Here is a 14,833-nt window from a genome sequence, read left to right as displayed (position 1 = left end):
ACCTCTGTCCGTCCGTCCGTCCATATCTTTGTATTTCTGTCCATCCGAAACACCCTTTTTCTCAGCAACCACAAATCATAGCTACTTGGTACCGAGCTTCAGCTTGGGGTTCTGTACCGTGTATACCGTTTTCAGGTCTGTCGCACATCAACTTCCTGTTTACCAACTGAATGTATTTACGAAACGTATAGCGTGGATTTACGCTTTTCTCAGCAACTACAAATCACACTTGCTTGATATTTGGTACCAAGCTTCAGCTTGGGGTTCTATACCGTGTATACCATTTTCAGGTCTGTCGCACATCAACTTCCTGTTTACCAACTGAATGTATTTACGAAACGTATAGCGTGGATTTACGCTTTTCTCAGCAACTAAAAATCACACTTGCTTGATATTTGGTACCGAGCTTCAGCTTGGGGTTCTATACCGTGTATACCATTTTCAGGTCTGTCCCACATCGACTTCCTGTTTACCGACTGACTGTATTTACGAAACATGTATAGTGTGGATTTACAAAATTTTCACAACACTTTTCTCAGTAACTACAAATCACAGCTGCTGGATATTTGGTACTGAGCTTCAGCTTGGGGTTCTATACCGTGTATACAGTTTTCAGGTCTGTCCCACATCGACTTCCTGTTTACCGACTGAATGTGTTTACGAAACATATAGCGTGGATTTACAACATTTTCGTAACATTTTTCTCAGCAACTACAAATCACACCTGCTGGATATTTGGTACCGAGCTTCAGCTTGGGGTTCTATACCGTGTATACCATTTTCAGGTCTGTCGCACATCGATTTCCTGTTTACCAACTGATGTATTTACGAAACGTAGTATAGCGTGGATTTACAAAATTTTTGTCACGCTTTTCTCAGCAACTACAAATCACACCTGCTGGATATTTGGTACCGAGCTTCAGCTTGGGGTTCTATACCGTGTATACCGTTTTCAGGTCTGTCCCACATCGACTTCCTGTTTACTGACTGAATGTGTTTACGAAACCTATAGGGTGGATTTTGACGCTATTTCAAGAAGCAAAGTGCTATTTCAAAATGGCAGTTTATCAGGATGCTATTTGAAATCCCTGGGGAGAACACTGCTCTTTACTTGTTTCAGGGTTAATTATTTGTTGAAGTCAACATTCATAATAAGTGTCCTATTCCTTCAATTGCTTGCATTCTGATATAAGCGAGAGCGAGGGGGATACGTTAGTGAGCAGTAGCGAGCAGTTGATCTTGTTTTGTTTTATTTATGAATAATTTTGCATACTATATTGATTTTTGCTCCACTTTAGTAATATGGGCTATGTTGTGTGGATCTATAATTCCAGTCAAGTCCATTTAAGGTGGGGAGGAATACTTATGCAAGCTATGGTATAGTATCTATAGCATTTATCACATGACCTCTGTATTTGGGGATATACCAAAAAAAAAAAAAGTCATTTGTTCACGGTTTTAGTGCAACTACATATTAGATGTTAGGTGACTTGTTTAACTTTGCAATGTTTAACTGTTTTATTTTCCATAAATGTGTCTGAGGAGATTTGGGATGATACATGTGGTCCACATACTAGCTGAAGGAACTAAGCCTTTGAGTTCGCAGTTATTCGCCAAAGGTGAAGTGAATATCGGTGAATAATAATCGTGACGAAGTTGAGGTTATTATTCACCGATATTCACTGAGCCTGAGGTGGATAATTGTTTTAGTATAAATACATAGGGTGATTTTATTTCAAAAATCATATTTAAAAAAAAAAATCAACCTTCAAAATGTAATAACGGCACGGCACAGACTTGTCATTTATCTACGCCAAGTCACATAAAATACCTTGTTTTGAAATCGATAAAATAAAGCACAATTCCTCCTTACCTTTGAATAGTTTTAGACCAAACTTTGTAGTATTTTTAGTGCTTTTAGGAACAGCATTTTCTTTCGTCATTTGTAATTCTTCCTTAGTTATGGTGACAAAGTGAATTGGCTGCCATTTTACTGAGTTGCTTGAGGTGATTGGTTGAGAAATTCAGACTATTTCCTGATAATCACCTCTGTATTTATACTAATAAACAATGTTTATTATCATTATTATTGCAAGTCTTCTCAGGCAATTTGCATTTCTGTAGCTACCGTAATGTCGGCTGGGGGGGGGGGGGGGGGTACACCACTCCTACCCTCCCCTTGCAACTGGCTTGTGCATCTCCAGTGACTTTGATTATATTATAAACCACTGAAAAATAAAAACACAGAGACAAGCTCGACCATTTTTATGCTCCATGTGTCAAGACTCAGAGGAAAACCTTTGCTTGGTTGGAATAGTAGTACTACTACTATTCATACTACTATTCATACTACTACTACTACTAACACTACTATTAATTGTAATGGAAATTTCTAATAAACACTGCAGAACGCTTAGCAGTTGTCTTTTCAGTTATTTATTATAGTAGATCATATAAACAGATATATAAAATAGGAAAAGAGAAGAATAGAAGAAGACACCACTTCTGATGATGCCGAGAGTACGCGCACTCTGAGTTGTGTTTTAGTGGCTGTTATCTATTATACTCTAAAGGCATTCGCTTACTGCTTGCATCTTCACGTGATTGACTCAAGATTTTCTATGAAGCTTTTTTAAAGTGTGCACCTGGCGTGCTCTGGTATGTGCAGGCGGATACGTAGTTATGGAGAACTCAGGCACCCTGCTTATCACCAAGGCCACAGAAAGGCGATTACAGCATGTGGAAAAACATCTTTCTCAGTTCACTAAGTCACTTGAGCTCAACATACAGAAACACAGAGAATAATAATGTTTGTCCATTAAATTTCCCTCACATAATACTACTACAACAATTACTATTAATACTACTACTACTTGCCTGCGACCCTGTGGAACAGGATAAAGTGGCTAGAGGAGATGAGATGAGAGACTACTACTACTATTACTGCCACTATTAACACTACTACTACTACTACTGTTAATACTACTATTACTGCCACTATTTACTACTACTACTACTTCTACTACTATTAATGCTACAACAATTACTATTAATACTACTACTATTACTGCCAGTATTAACACTACTACTACTACTACTACTACTACCACTGTTCATACTTCTTCTACTACTACTAATACTACTACTGCTGCTGCCACTACTACTACTACTACTGTTAACACCACTGCTATTACTACCACAATCACTACTACTACTACTACTACTATTACTGCCGCTACTACTATTAATGTTAATACTACTACTACTATTACTAGCACCACAATTACTGTTAATACTACTATTACTGCCACTATTTACTACTATTAATACTATTACAACAATTACTATTAACACTACTACTACTATTAATACTGCTGCTACTATTAATACTACTACCACTATTCACACTTCTACTACTACTATTACTGCCACTATTAACACTACTACTATTATTGCCACTACTACTACTGTTAACACCACTGCTATTACTACTACAATCACTACTACTATTAATGCTGCTATTACTATTACTGCCACTACTACTACTACTGCTACTACTACTGTTAACACCACTGCTATTACTACTACAATCACTACTACTATTAATGCTGCTGCTACTATTACTGCCACTACTACTATTAATGCTAATACCACTACTACCATTACTACCATTGCAATTACTGTTAATACTACTATTACTGCCACTATTTACTACTATTAATACTACTGCAACAAGTACTATTAATACTACTATTATTACTGTCACTATTAACACTACTACTACTACTATGACTACTACAACTATTCATACTACTACTACTACTACTACTGTTAATACTACTACTACCACTATTCATACTTTTACTACTATTACTACTACTACTACTATTACTGACACTATTAACACTACTACTATTACTACTACTACTACTACTATTACTGCTACTATTAACACTACTACTACTATTCACATGGGCGGATCTACCGGGGTGGCATAGGGTGGCAAATGCCACCCTAAAAGAAAGCCTTGCCACCCCTGCTGCCACCCCAGTTGGCAGCGACGAATTCAAAGAAAAATTACGGCCAATTTGACATTTACGTGCGCAAATTTCCAATGTCCGAATGCAGCACGAGATAACGCCAGAGATTGGTTGTTTTGGAAAATTGAGAGGCGCGAAGCGAGGGAGCCAGGAGTCGCGAGGAAGGGAGACACGGGAGGAAAGAGGTAAAAGCTGATTAACTATCTATCAAGAAATGAAATTATAATGAATGAACAGTGCTAGCATAGTTGCGATGCTGATTTTGAGAGGATAAAAATCAGGTTGGAGAACGTTATTCAGCGTTTTGCTGAGCAACATGGAAATCGCCGCATTAAGCTGTTGTAGGCATGACAAGTTCATGTTATGCTCACTGGCGAGCCTTTACAAAGCATGAGAAAAAAAAAACTATAAAATGTGACACTGGTGTAAATGGTTTAAATCATGCTGAACTTGAAGCAGTGTTGTTATTGTTGTTGTTTTTTTAGTGTCTGTTCTTTTGCATATACAGTATAAAACTGTCCAGAAACGGTATAGACCTCATCTGAGAATGTGTGTTCTTCGTGAACAATAAAAGCATGAGATTAAGTTTGTCTGTATGAGTTTGTAAATGCCAGCCTGTGCCCTTTTGTAGTGTGTACATACTATTTGTCATCAAACTGTGATAACTGTGATTAAATTCAGTATACAGTTAGGTCCATAAATATTTGGACAGAGGCAACATTTTTCTAATTTTGGTTCTCTACATTACCACAATGAATTTTGAACAAAACAATTCAGATGCAGTTGAAGTTCAGACTTTCAGCTTTAATTCAGTGGGTTGAACAAAATGATTGCATAAAAATGTGAGGAACTAAAGCATTTTTTAAACACAATCCCTTCATTTCAGGGGCTCAAAAGTAATTGGACAAATTAAATAATTGTAAATAAAATGTTCATTTCTAATACTTGGTTGAAAACCCTTTGTTGGCAACGACTGCCTGAAGTCTTGAACTCATGGACATCACCAGACGCTGTGTTTCCTCCTTTTTAATGCTCTGCCAGGCCTTTACTGCAGCGGTTTTCAGTTGCTGTTTGTTTGTGGGCCTTTCTGTCTGAAGTTTAATCTTTAACAAGTGAAATGCATGCTCAATTGGGTTGAGATCAGGTGACTGACTTGGCCATTCAAGAATATTCCACTTCTTTGCTTTAATAAACTCCTGGGTTGCTTTGGCTTTATGTTTTGGGTCATTGTCCATCTGTATTATGAAACGCTGACCAATCAGTTTGGCTGCATTTGGCTGGATTTGAGCACACAGTATATCTCTGAATACCTCAGAATTCATCCGGCTGCTTCTGTCCTGTGTCACATCATCAATAAACACTAGTGACCCAGTGCCACTGGCAGCCATGCATGCCCAAGCCATCACACTGCCTCCGCCGTGTTTTACAGATGATGTAGTATGCTTTGGATCATGAGCTGTACCACGCCTTCACCACACTTTTTTTTCTTTCCATCATTCTGGTAGAGGTTGATCTTGGTTTCATCTGTCCAAAGAATGTTCTTCCAGAACTGTGCTGGCTTTTTTAGATGTTTTTTAGCAAAGTCCAATCTAGCCTTTTTATTCTTGAGGCTTATGAGTGGCTTGCACCGTGCAGTGAACCCTCTGTATTTACTTTCATCAGGGATGGGAATTTTCCGCGGATCCGCGGAATTCCACGGATTTTATCAACCCAGGGGTCATTTTTGTGAATCGTCTAAATCCGAGGAGAAAATATTTAGGGGGGGTTAGGTATGTGTTGACCCGGTCAACCATCGGGAACAAGGCTTTGTTTACATCGGCAGTTCAGAACGTACACTGTATTTGATTGGCCGTTGAGAGAGAAATATCGCGATTTGACCAATGGTAAACGAGCATAGATAGGAAAGGCCAAAATGTCACATGTAAGCTTCGTTCTGATTGGTTCTTCGCATTTCGCTTTCTTACTCATTCAAATGGCGCTCCACGAGGCTGGAGATTGAGGCTGTAACAGCGAATAAGAGCTTCAAAATGGTGAAAATTATCACAAAAGAAAACGAATCGCTTATTCAGGTGATAGATAAAGACGTGAAGAATAAATTCCGTTGGGACTGGTTAGAGAGAACTGTAACTTTGAAGATAAAAATCGGCAAAACCACTGAGGACGTAGTTGAGAAATTGTCCGATTTCATTGGAAAATGTGACGCTCCCGGCAAAGCCCAATGTATCTACTGCAATGACATTATTAATTATGGCTCTCGCGGGTGCATTGCTTTGATTGAACATGCTTCAAAAGGGGAGAAAGGGAGCTGAGAGAACTGTACAACAGGGAAATTGTGTTTCTGTTGAGACAAGTTCACTGCAAAAGAGGTAACTGCATTCTTTAATAAAGTAACTGAAACATTTACAGGATTATGTCAAATATCCTGTCTTTATGTGTTTAATTTATATTCATCATTCCTTTCATTCTAGCATGAAGTTAAAAATTATTTTTAGCTGAGCATTATTGAGACTATTTTTGTTTATTAGTGTCCAAAACTCATGCTTCTTTGGACTGAAAATATTATTCAACTGAGCAATCTGAGACCATTTCTAGTGGTCTAAAATGTATAAAACTCATTAGCTTCCGGGGGCCTTCGGCCCCCTGGACCCCCGACCAGGCTCCGCCCTGGACCTGGCTGGGGGCTGATGGCCCCCAGACCCCCGATTAAATTTTCAGCTGAAAATACAATTTCTCATTCTCATCCCTGTTTCATACAGTCTTCTCTTTATGGTAGATTTGGATATTGATACGCCTACCTCCTGGAGAGTGTTGTTCACTTGGTTGGCTGTTGTGAAGGGGTTTCTCTTCACCATGGACATTATTCTGCGATCATCCACTACTGTTGTCTTCTGTGAGTGTCCAGGTCTTTTAGCATTGATGAGTTCACCAGTGCTTTCTTTCTTTCTCTCTCTCTCTCTCAGGATGTACCAAACTGTAGATTTTGCCACTCCTAATATTGTAGCAATTTCTCGGATGGGTTTTTTCTGTTTTCGCGGCTTAAGGATGGCTTGTTTCACCTGCATGGAGAGCTCCTTTGACCGCATGTTTTCTTCACAGCAAAATCTTCCAAATGCAAGCACCACACCTCAAATCAACTCCAGGCCTTTTATCTGCTTAATTGAGAATGACATAATGAAGGAATTTCCCACATCTGCCCATGAAATAACCTTTGAGTCAATTGTCCAATTACTTTTGGTCCCTTTAAAGACAGGGTGGCACATGTTAAGGAGCTGAAACTCCTAAACCCTTCATCCAGTTTTAATGTGGATCCCCTCAAATGAAAGCTGAAAGTCTGGACTTTATGTCCATTATATAACTATAACTTGAATATGTTTCAGTAAACAGGTAAAAAAAAAAAAAAAAACAATATTTGTGTCAGTGTCCAAATATATATGGACCTAACTGTATATACGTCTGTAATACGTTGCCACCCCTCAAAAATTCCTGCCCCCCTCTTGCCACCCCATAAATATTTTTCTAGATCCGCCCCTGACTATTCATACTACTACTACTACTACTACTATTACTGCCACTATTAACACTACTACTACTACTACTATTACTGCCACTATTAACACTGCTGCTGCCGCTACTACTACTACTACTATTCATACTTCTACTATTACTGCCACTATTACTATTACTGCCCTTTCACCCTCTGGTCAGACCATGCGCCCCTGCAGTGGCTCCACCGCATGAAGGATGCCAACGCGTGGATCACCCGTTGGTATCTGGCACTCCAGCCGTTTAAGTTCGAGGTGGTCCACAGGCCGGGGGCGCAGATGGTTGTGGCGGACTTCCTCTCCCGTCGGGTCGGGGCGGGGGGGGGGGGGGGGGGGGTTGGCTGCAGGCCGGATCAGCGGGGGCATGATCAAGCGTTGGTCCGTGAATGGAGGGCAGAGTCAGGGAAGGTAAGTGGCGGAATCACTGCACCTGATGGGAATTAACCTGTGTTTGTGTGTCTTCCCCAGTGACCGCGCCCTATAAGAGGAGAGGGAGAGTGGAGGAAGGGAGCTTCTCCCCAACCTGGATACTGGTGTGCGTGCGTGTAGTTTAAGCTGAAAAGCTAAATAAAGAGTCTTTGAGAACTCAGTTCTGGCCTGCCGTGCTTCTGTGTTCCACCCACCTAGAACACTTGTCACATACTACTACTACTACTACTGCCACTATTAACACTACTACTACTACTACTACTACTACAACTATTCATACTTCTACTATTACTGCCACTATTAATACTTCTACTATTACTGCCACTATTAATACTTCTACTACTACTACTACTATTACTGCCACTATTAACACTACTACTGCTCCTACTACCACTACTATTATTCATACTACTACTACTATTACTGCCACTATTAACACTACTACTACCACTATTCATACTTCTACTATTACTGCCACTACTACTACTACTGTTAACACCACTGCTATTACTACTACAATCACTACTACTACTACTGCCGCTACTACTATTACTGCCACTACAATTACTGTTAATACTACTATTACTGCCACCATTTACTACCATTAATACTACTACAACAATTACTATTAATACTACTACTACTACTACTATTAATGCTACCACTACTACTATTAATGCTAATACTACTACTACTAGTATTAGTAATAGGGTGTCATGGTGGTGCCGTGGTTAGCACTGTCGCCTCACAGCAGGAAGGTTCTGGGTTTGAGCCCAGCGGCCGACGGGGGCCTTTCTGTGTGGAGTTTGCATGTTCTCCCCGTGTCTGTGTGGGTTTCCCTCACAGTACAAAGACATGCAGGTTAGGTTAACATGGGGCAGCCATTGCCTGAGGTTTGGCTGAAGTGCCACTGAGCGAGGTACCTAACCCCCAACTCATTGCTCACTTGTGTGTGCATGCGTGTGTTCACTGCTTCAGATGGGTTAAATGCAGAGGACGAATTTCAGTGTAACTTTGTGTGCATGTGATAAAGGCTTTTTCTTCTTCTTCCATAACTACTACTATTAATAATGTGATGGTGCACCAGAGTTTAATCTTCAGCTATGTTCAGTCTAACTGACGATAACGAAGAGGTGAGGTGGTGTGTGTGTGTATAGGAGTGTGGTGCATGTTGCTGCTATAATGAAGTCAAGTGGGTTCTTATTATCATTCCTCTATATAGTTTATATACATTGGAATGAAATGTTGTTTCATAGTGTGTCTGTGTCTGTCCATTTGTTTGTATGTGATTTCCTGTTGATACTGTGAGCAGCTATGTTTATGTACTCTGGGTCCTGACTTTCCAAGTAGGAACTCTGAGTTGATGGGTGTGAAATTGCAAGTTATGAGCTTTTGTTGAACACAAGCCATATGTAACGTGGCGTGCGAATGAAGAAGAGTCAATTCTCCTGCATTTGATTGTGGAGAGGCTTTCAAACAAATAAGCTTGCTCCGGTTGATTGCTGCGAATGTTTTAGCTTGTTCATAGTCGTACCCTTCTTCCTGCTCTTCGCTAATAGAAGGGTGGCGTAATACAATACAATGCACACATCCCACCTCAGGTGTTATGTGACTCTGGAATGTTATTATGTTATAAATAATTTCGGTGTGATTTACAGCCCATTCAACCCCTGACTGAACCTCACCTCGTTCAAAAACCACCTGTGTTGCTCACTTTGCTTTGAAATCTTTACCTAATTGCCGTGAAATGCCACTGAGATCTAATTGCACAAGTCTGCCCTTTGGCCCTGGGGCTACAAACCAAGACCTTGTTTTGTCTGTGCCACTAAGCTGCCAGCTATGCCTTATAACAAAAGCACGCAGTAGTGTTAAGTTTCTTCCGGCATTTCCTCCCCATTGAAAGGTTACTCCCTTCTACACCCTTCATACAAAGGACAGTCCTGTCGAGGCATAGCAGCCTGCCAACCTCGAAATGCCAGTGTACTTACTCTGTCTACGCTGGCTTTATAACTCTGCATTCTGAAACCCTTCTTTGGTTAAATGTTGCACTTTCTACACAGTTTGAAAAACTGCATCTGTTCCTGGGCTGAAATATCTTTCTTTTTTTTTGAATGAATCTCAGTCGGAAGTAGTAGTATACATACAGGGCACTTTTTCCATGGAATAAAAACATGTTCTATTCCCTTCTTGCGGGCTTATTGTTGGCATGCAATATTATCGTATCGCTTATCCTCCGTGTATTACACCACTCTACCCAATGGAGAATGAGCGTGCAATATTGTTATAATATTGCATGTTGTCAGGACAACACAATGAACGTCACACGTCAGAGCTCATGGAAAGATCCAGTGACACAACTTTTCTGCTGCGCATGCGCACAATCATTTCTTTGTCGGCCAGGAAAGACAGGGTTAATTCAGTGCTCGGTTTAAGCACTAAAAAAATAAACTGAAACTAGACAGGGACACTCTAACGAGTGCAAACCCCGCCTTTTCCCTATTAAAATACATTGGGCGAAAATTTCGAAGTTCTGCCATGACCTTGACCTTTGACCTCCAAAATTTAATGGTTTCCTTCCTGGGTGATTGGCAACACGTACAAAATTTGGTCCAAATCGATCCATTGGTTCTTGAGATATCTTGCAGACACACAGACAGACAGACACACACACACACACACACTGACGCAGGTGAAAATAATAACCCCTCCGACTACTGTCAGCGGGGTTAACTAAAGACGCGCTGAACACCCAAAAGGCTACCAAAACTTCATTATATATTCTTCACACATATTTACAGGAGAAAAACATACCAACAGACATCGAAAAACTGGAAAAGAGACACTTTGGAGATCCACACTCGCGAGTGACCGTGACAGTTTGTAAACAAACATGGTGGCGAGGTTTGCTTCGTTAAAAGCGGAAGATTGAAAGAAAGAGACAGACGCGCTGGACATCTGAAAGGCTACCAGAACTTCACTGGATGTTCTTCACACACATTTACAAGAGAAAAACAGACCAACGGACACCAAAAAACTGGAAAAGAGAGCAACAGCGGAAATATTGTCAAAGTTCTACTTTGAGGTGAGGAAAAGTGACGGATACTTTTACAAGAGGACTTCACTCCGCAAAGCCCTTTTGTTTTGAACAACTGCAGTGTAACAATGAACTACGACCAAAAGTAACTCTGAACTTGAACTGTCTACCTGGATATAGCTTGTATATAAGTTGGGTGGTTGTTCAGGCTTTTTGGACTTGTACCATTTTTGTGAGAACTTGGACTTTGTACATTGAACATTGAATTACATTCAATCAGGATTCAGTATTGGCACGTTACCGCCCTGTTCTTACCTTTTTGTAAAATCTATAATTGTTCCATGAAATGTGTATGTACAATAATAGTAATAATAATAATAATAATAATAATGGCTTTTTTTTGTGGTATGTCAGATATATTCCATTCAGCTACTCGTTTTCGACTCATTCAATATCATGCTCGCTGAATGGAATATATGATATACCACTCAAAGCCAGCCAATATTATTTAAATGTTCTTGCCTTCAAAAATCTGAATATCCCAAAAGTTAAAAGGGAGAGAATTTGCATTTAAAGAATAATTTCTGAATGTCTAAGTGCTCTTCTCTGTTTTGATGATGTGATGGTGCAGGAGCATTGCAGATACAGTGCCTTGAAAAAGTATTCATACCCCTTGAACTTTTTCACTTTTTTCCACCTTACAACCACGAACTTAAAAGGTTTTTTATTGAGATTTTGTGTGATAGACCAACACAGAGTAGCACATAATTGTGAAATGAAACGAAAATGATAAATGGTCTTCAAAATTTTAAACAAATAAAAATCTGAAAAATGTGGTGTGCATTAGTATTCAGCCCCCTGTACTCTGATACCTTTAAATACAATCCAGTGCAATTAATTGCCTTCAGAAGTCATCTAATTAGTTAATAGAGTCCTACTGTGTGTAATTTACTCTCAGCATAAATACACTTGTTCTGTGAAGGCCTCAGTGGTTTGTTAGAGAACACTGAAGAACAAACAGCATCATGAAGACCAAAGAACTCACCAGACAGGTCAGGGATAAAGTTCTGGAGAAGTTTAAAGCAGGGTTCGGTTATAAAAAAAAATATCCTAAGCTCTGAACATCTCAGGAAGCACTGTTCAATCCATCATTTAAAAATGGAAAAAGTATGGCACAACTGCAAACCTACCAAGACATGGCCGTCCACCTAAACTGACAGAGCGAGCAAGGAGAGCACTGGTCAGAGCCAAGAGGCCCATGATCACTCTGGAGGAGCTGCAGAAATCCGCAGCTCAGGTGGGAGAATCTGTGCACAGGACAACTATAAGTTGTACACTCCACAAATCTGGCCTTTTTGGAAGAGTGGCAAGAAGAAAGCCATTGTTGAAAGACAGGCATAAGAAGTCCCATTTGCAGTTTGCCAGAAGCCATGTAGGGGACACAGCAAATGTGGAAAAAGGTGCTTAGGTCAGATGAGACCAAAGTTGAACTTTTTGGCCTAAATGCAAACCGCTGTGTGTGGCGGAAAACTAACACTGCTCATCACCCTGCACACACCATCCCCACTGTGAAACATGGTGGTGGCAGCATCATGCTATGGGGATGCTTTTCTTCAGCAGGGACAGGGAAGCTGGATGGAGCTAAATACAGTGTTAGGGTTTTGCTGGGAATCAAACCCGGGTCGCTGGTGTAGTAATCCAGCAAACCCCCACTAGGCCACCAGGGGCATGACTCAAGTGCAGAGGAGTGAGGCGAAGGTAGAGTACAAAAACAGTTTATTGTCAAAAAGCACATTAGATCAAAAATCCAAAGCAAAAAGTAAAATCCAAACGCTCAGAAGATATAAGGGAAAAATAAAATATCCAAAAGTTCAAAGTCCAAAAATCAGAAAAGAAAAGGCAAAATGCAAAACGCTCAGAAGATCCAAAATGTCAAGTACAAAGTCCAAAAAGAAAGCAAACTACCAAAGGCCATAAGCAAGGTACACGAGACAGAGGTTACTAGCCATAAGCAGCACAAAGACTCCGTGACAAGAGGCTAAACTGAGGAAGTATATATAGCCAGGGTAATTAAGAAACAAGGCGGGGCAGGAAATAAAGAACAGGTGGGGGTAACAGGCACATGGAAACACAGGCTATCAAAACAAACACAAAACACAGAAGCAGTGGCGGCCTCTAGAGGCCAAAACAAACATGACAAGATAAAAAAATAACAGCGGCCTCTAGAGGCCAAGACAGTCCCCAGTCCTAACATACAGGGCAATCCTGGAAGAAAACCTGTTGGAGGCTGCAAAAGACTCGAGACTGGGAAGGAGATTCACCTTCCAGCAAGACAATGACCCTAAACATACAGCCAGAGATGCAATGGAATGGTTTAGATCAAAGAATATTCATGCGTAAGAATGGCCCAGTCAAAGTCCAGACCTAAATCCCATTGAGCATCTGTGGCAAGACTTGAAAATTGCCATTCACAGACGCTCTCCATCCAATCTGGCTGAGCTTGAGCTATTTTGCAAAGAAGAATGGGCAAAAATTTCAGTGTCTAGATGTGCAAAGCTGGTAGAGACATACCACAAAAGACTTGCAGCTGTAATTGCAGCAAAAGGTGGCTCTACAAAGTATCGATGCAGGGGGGCTGAATACTAATGCACATCACATTTTTCAGATTTTTATTTGTTTAAAATTTTGAAGACCATTTATCATTTCATTTCACTTCACAATTATGTGCTACTCTGTGTTGGTCTATCACATAAAATCTCAATAAAAAACTTGTAAGTTTGTGGTTGTAAGGTGGAAAAAAGTGAAAAAGTTCAAGGGGTATGAATACTTTTTCAAGGCACTGTATTCTGACATTCTATCCACATTCACCGGATATGAGCAATCGCGTGCTCTGATTGGCTAGTCTACTATGAGGATATCAACTCATATACCGTGAGTAGAGAAAAACAAAATTTTGTCGGATGTTTTGTGTAAAGTTTTTATTTATCGAATTTGCAAAAAATAAAAATGCTCTGGGTGGCACGGTGGTGTAGTGGTTAGGGCTGTCGCCTCACAGCAAGAAGGTCCTGGGTTCGAGCCCAGCGGCCGGCGAGGGCCTTTCTGTGTGGAGTTTGCATGTTCTCCCCGTGTCCGTGTGGGTTTCCTCCAGGTGCTCCGGTTTCCCCCACATTCCAAAGACATGCATGTTAGGCTAATTGGTGGCTCTAAATTGACTGTAGGTGTGAATGTGAGTGTGAATGGTTGTTTGTCTCTGTGTCAACCCTGTGATGACCTGGCGACTTGTCCAGGGTGTACCCCGCCTCTCGCCCGTAGTCAGCTGGGATAGGCTCCAGCTTGCCTGCGACCCTGTAGAACAGGATAAGCGGCTACAGATAATGGATGGATGGATAAAAATGCTCTGTTTCTCAAAATCCAGTGAATGTGGATAGAATAAAGCAGTTATTCCACTCAATCTCGTCATACATGGATTATAGCCAACTCGGTGCTACGTGCCTCGTGTATGACGCGATTTTGTGGAATAACTGTTAATTATAAGCTGAGTTGATTTGGCTTATATCTATTTCGCAACTTGACCAAAGTGTGACATTTTACTCTGCTGGGAAATGACACTTTAAAGACTGACATTATTTATTTATAGCTATGTTTGTTAAACTGACTACTTACACAACATGATCTTCGCAGGTAGACACAAATTCGCCAACACCTCCATGCAACTTTGGTAAAATAGATTTACATTTTCTCAAAGCAAAAATCAAAAGTACACTATATAGCCAAAAGTCTGTTGACCC

At 40.4% G+C, this 14,833-nt stretch overlaps 1 protein-coding gene across 5 annotated transcripts in view; it reads left to right on the top strand.

The window, feature by feature from the left end:
- The window catches only part of LOC132888134 (leucine-rich repeat-containing protein 49), a 148,670-nt gene that overhangs the window by 27,982 nt on the left and 105,855 nt on the right, over positions 1-14,833 (top strand). The gene's annotated exons all lie outside the window — the stretch shown is intronic.

This window comes from Neoarius graeffei, chromosome 6, assembly GCF_027579695.1.
Source record: "Neoarius graeffei isolate fNeoGra1 chromosome 6, fNeoGra1.pri, whole genome shotgun sequence".
Classification (NCBI taxonomy): Eukaryota; Metazoa; Chordata; class Actinopteri; order Siluriformes; family Ariidae; genus Neoarius; species Neoarius graeffei.
Note: the sequence above shows the minus strand (reverse complement) of the source record. Positions and strands in the feature narration are given on the sequence as shown.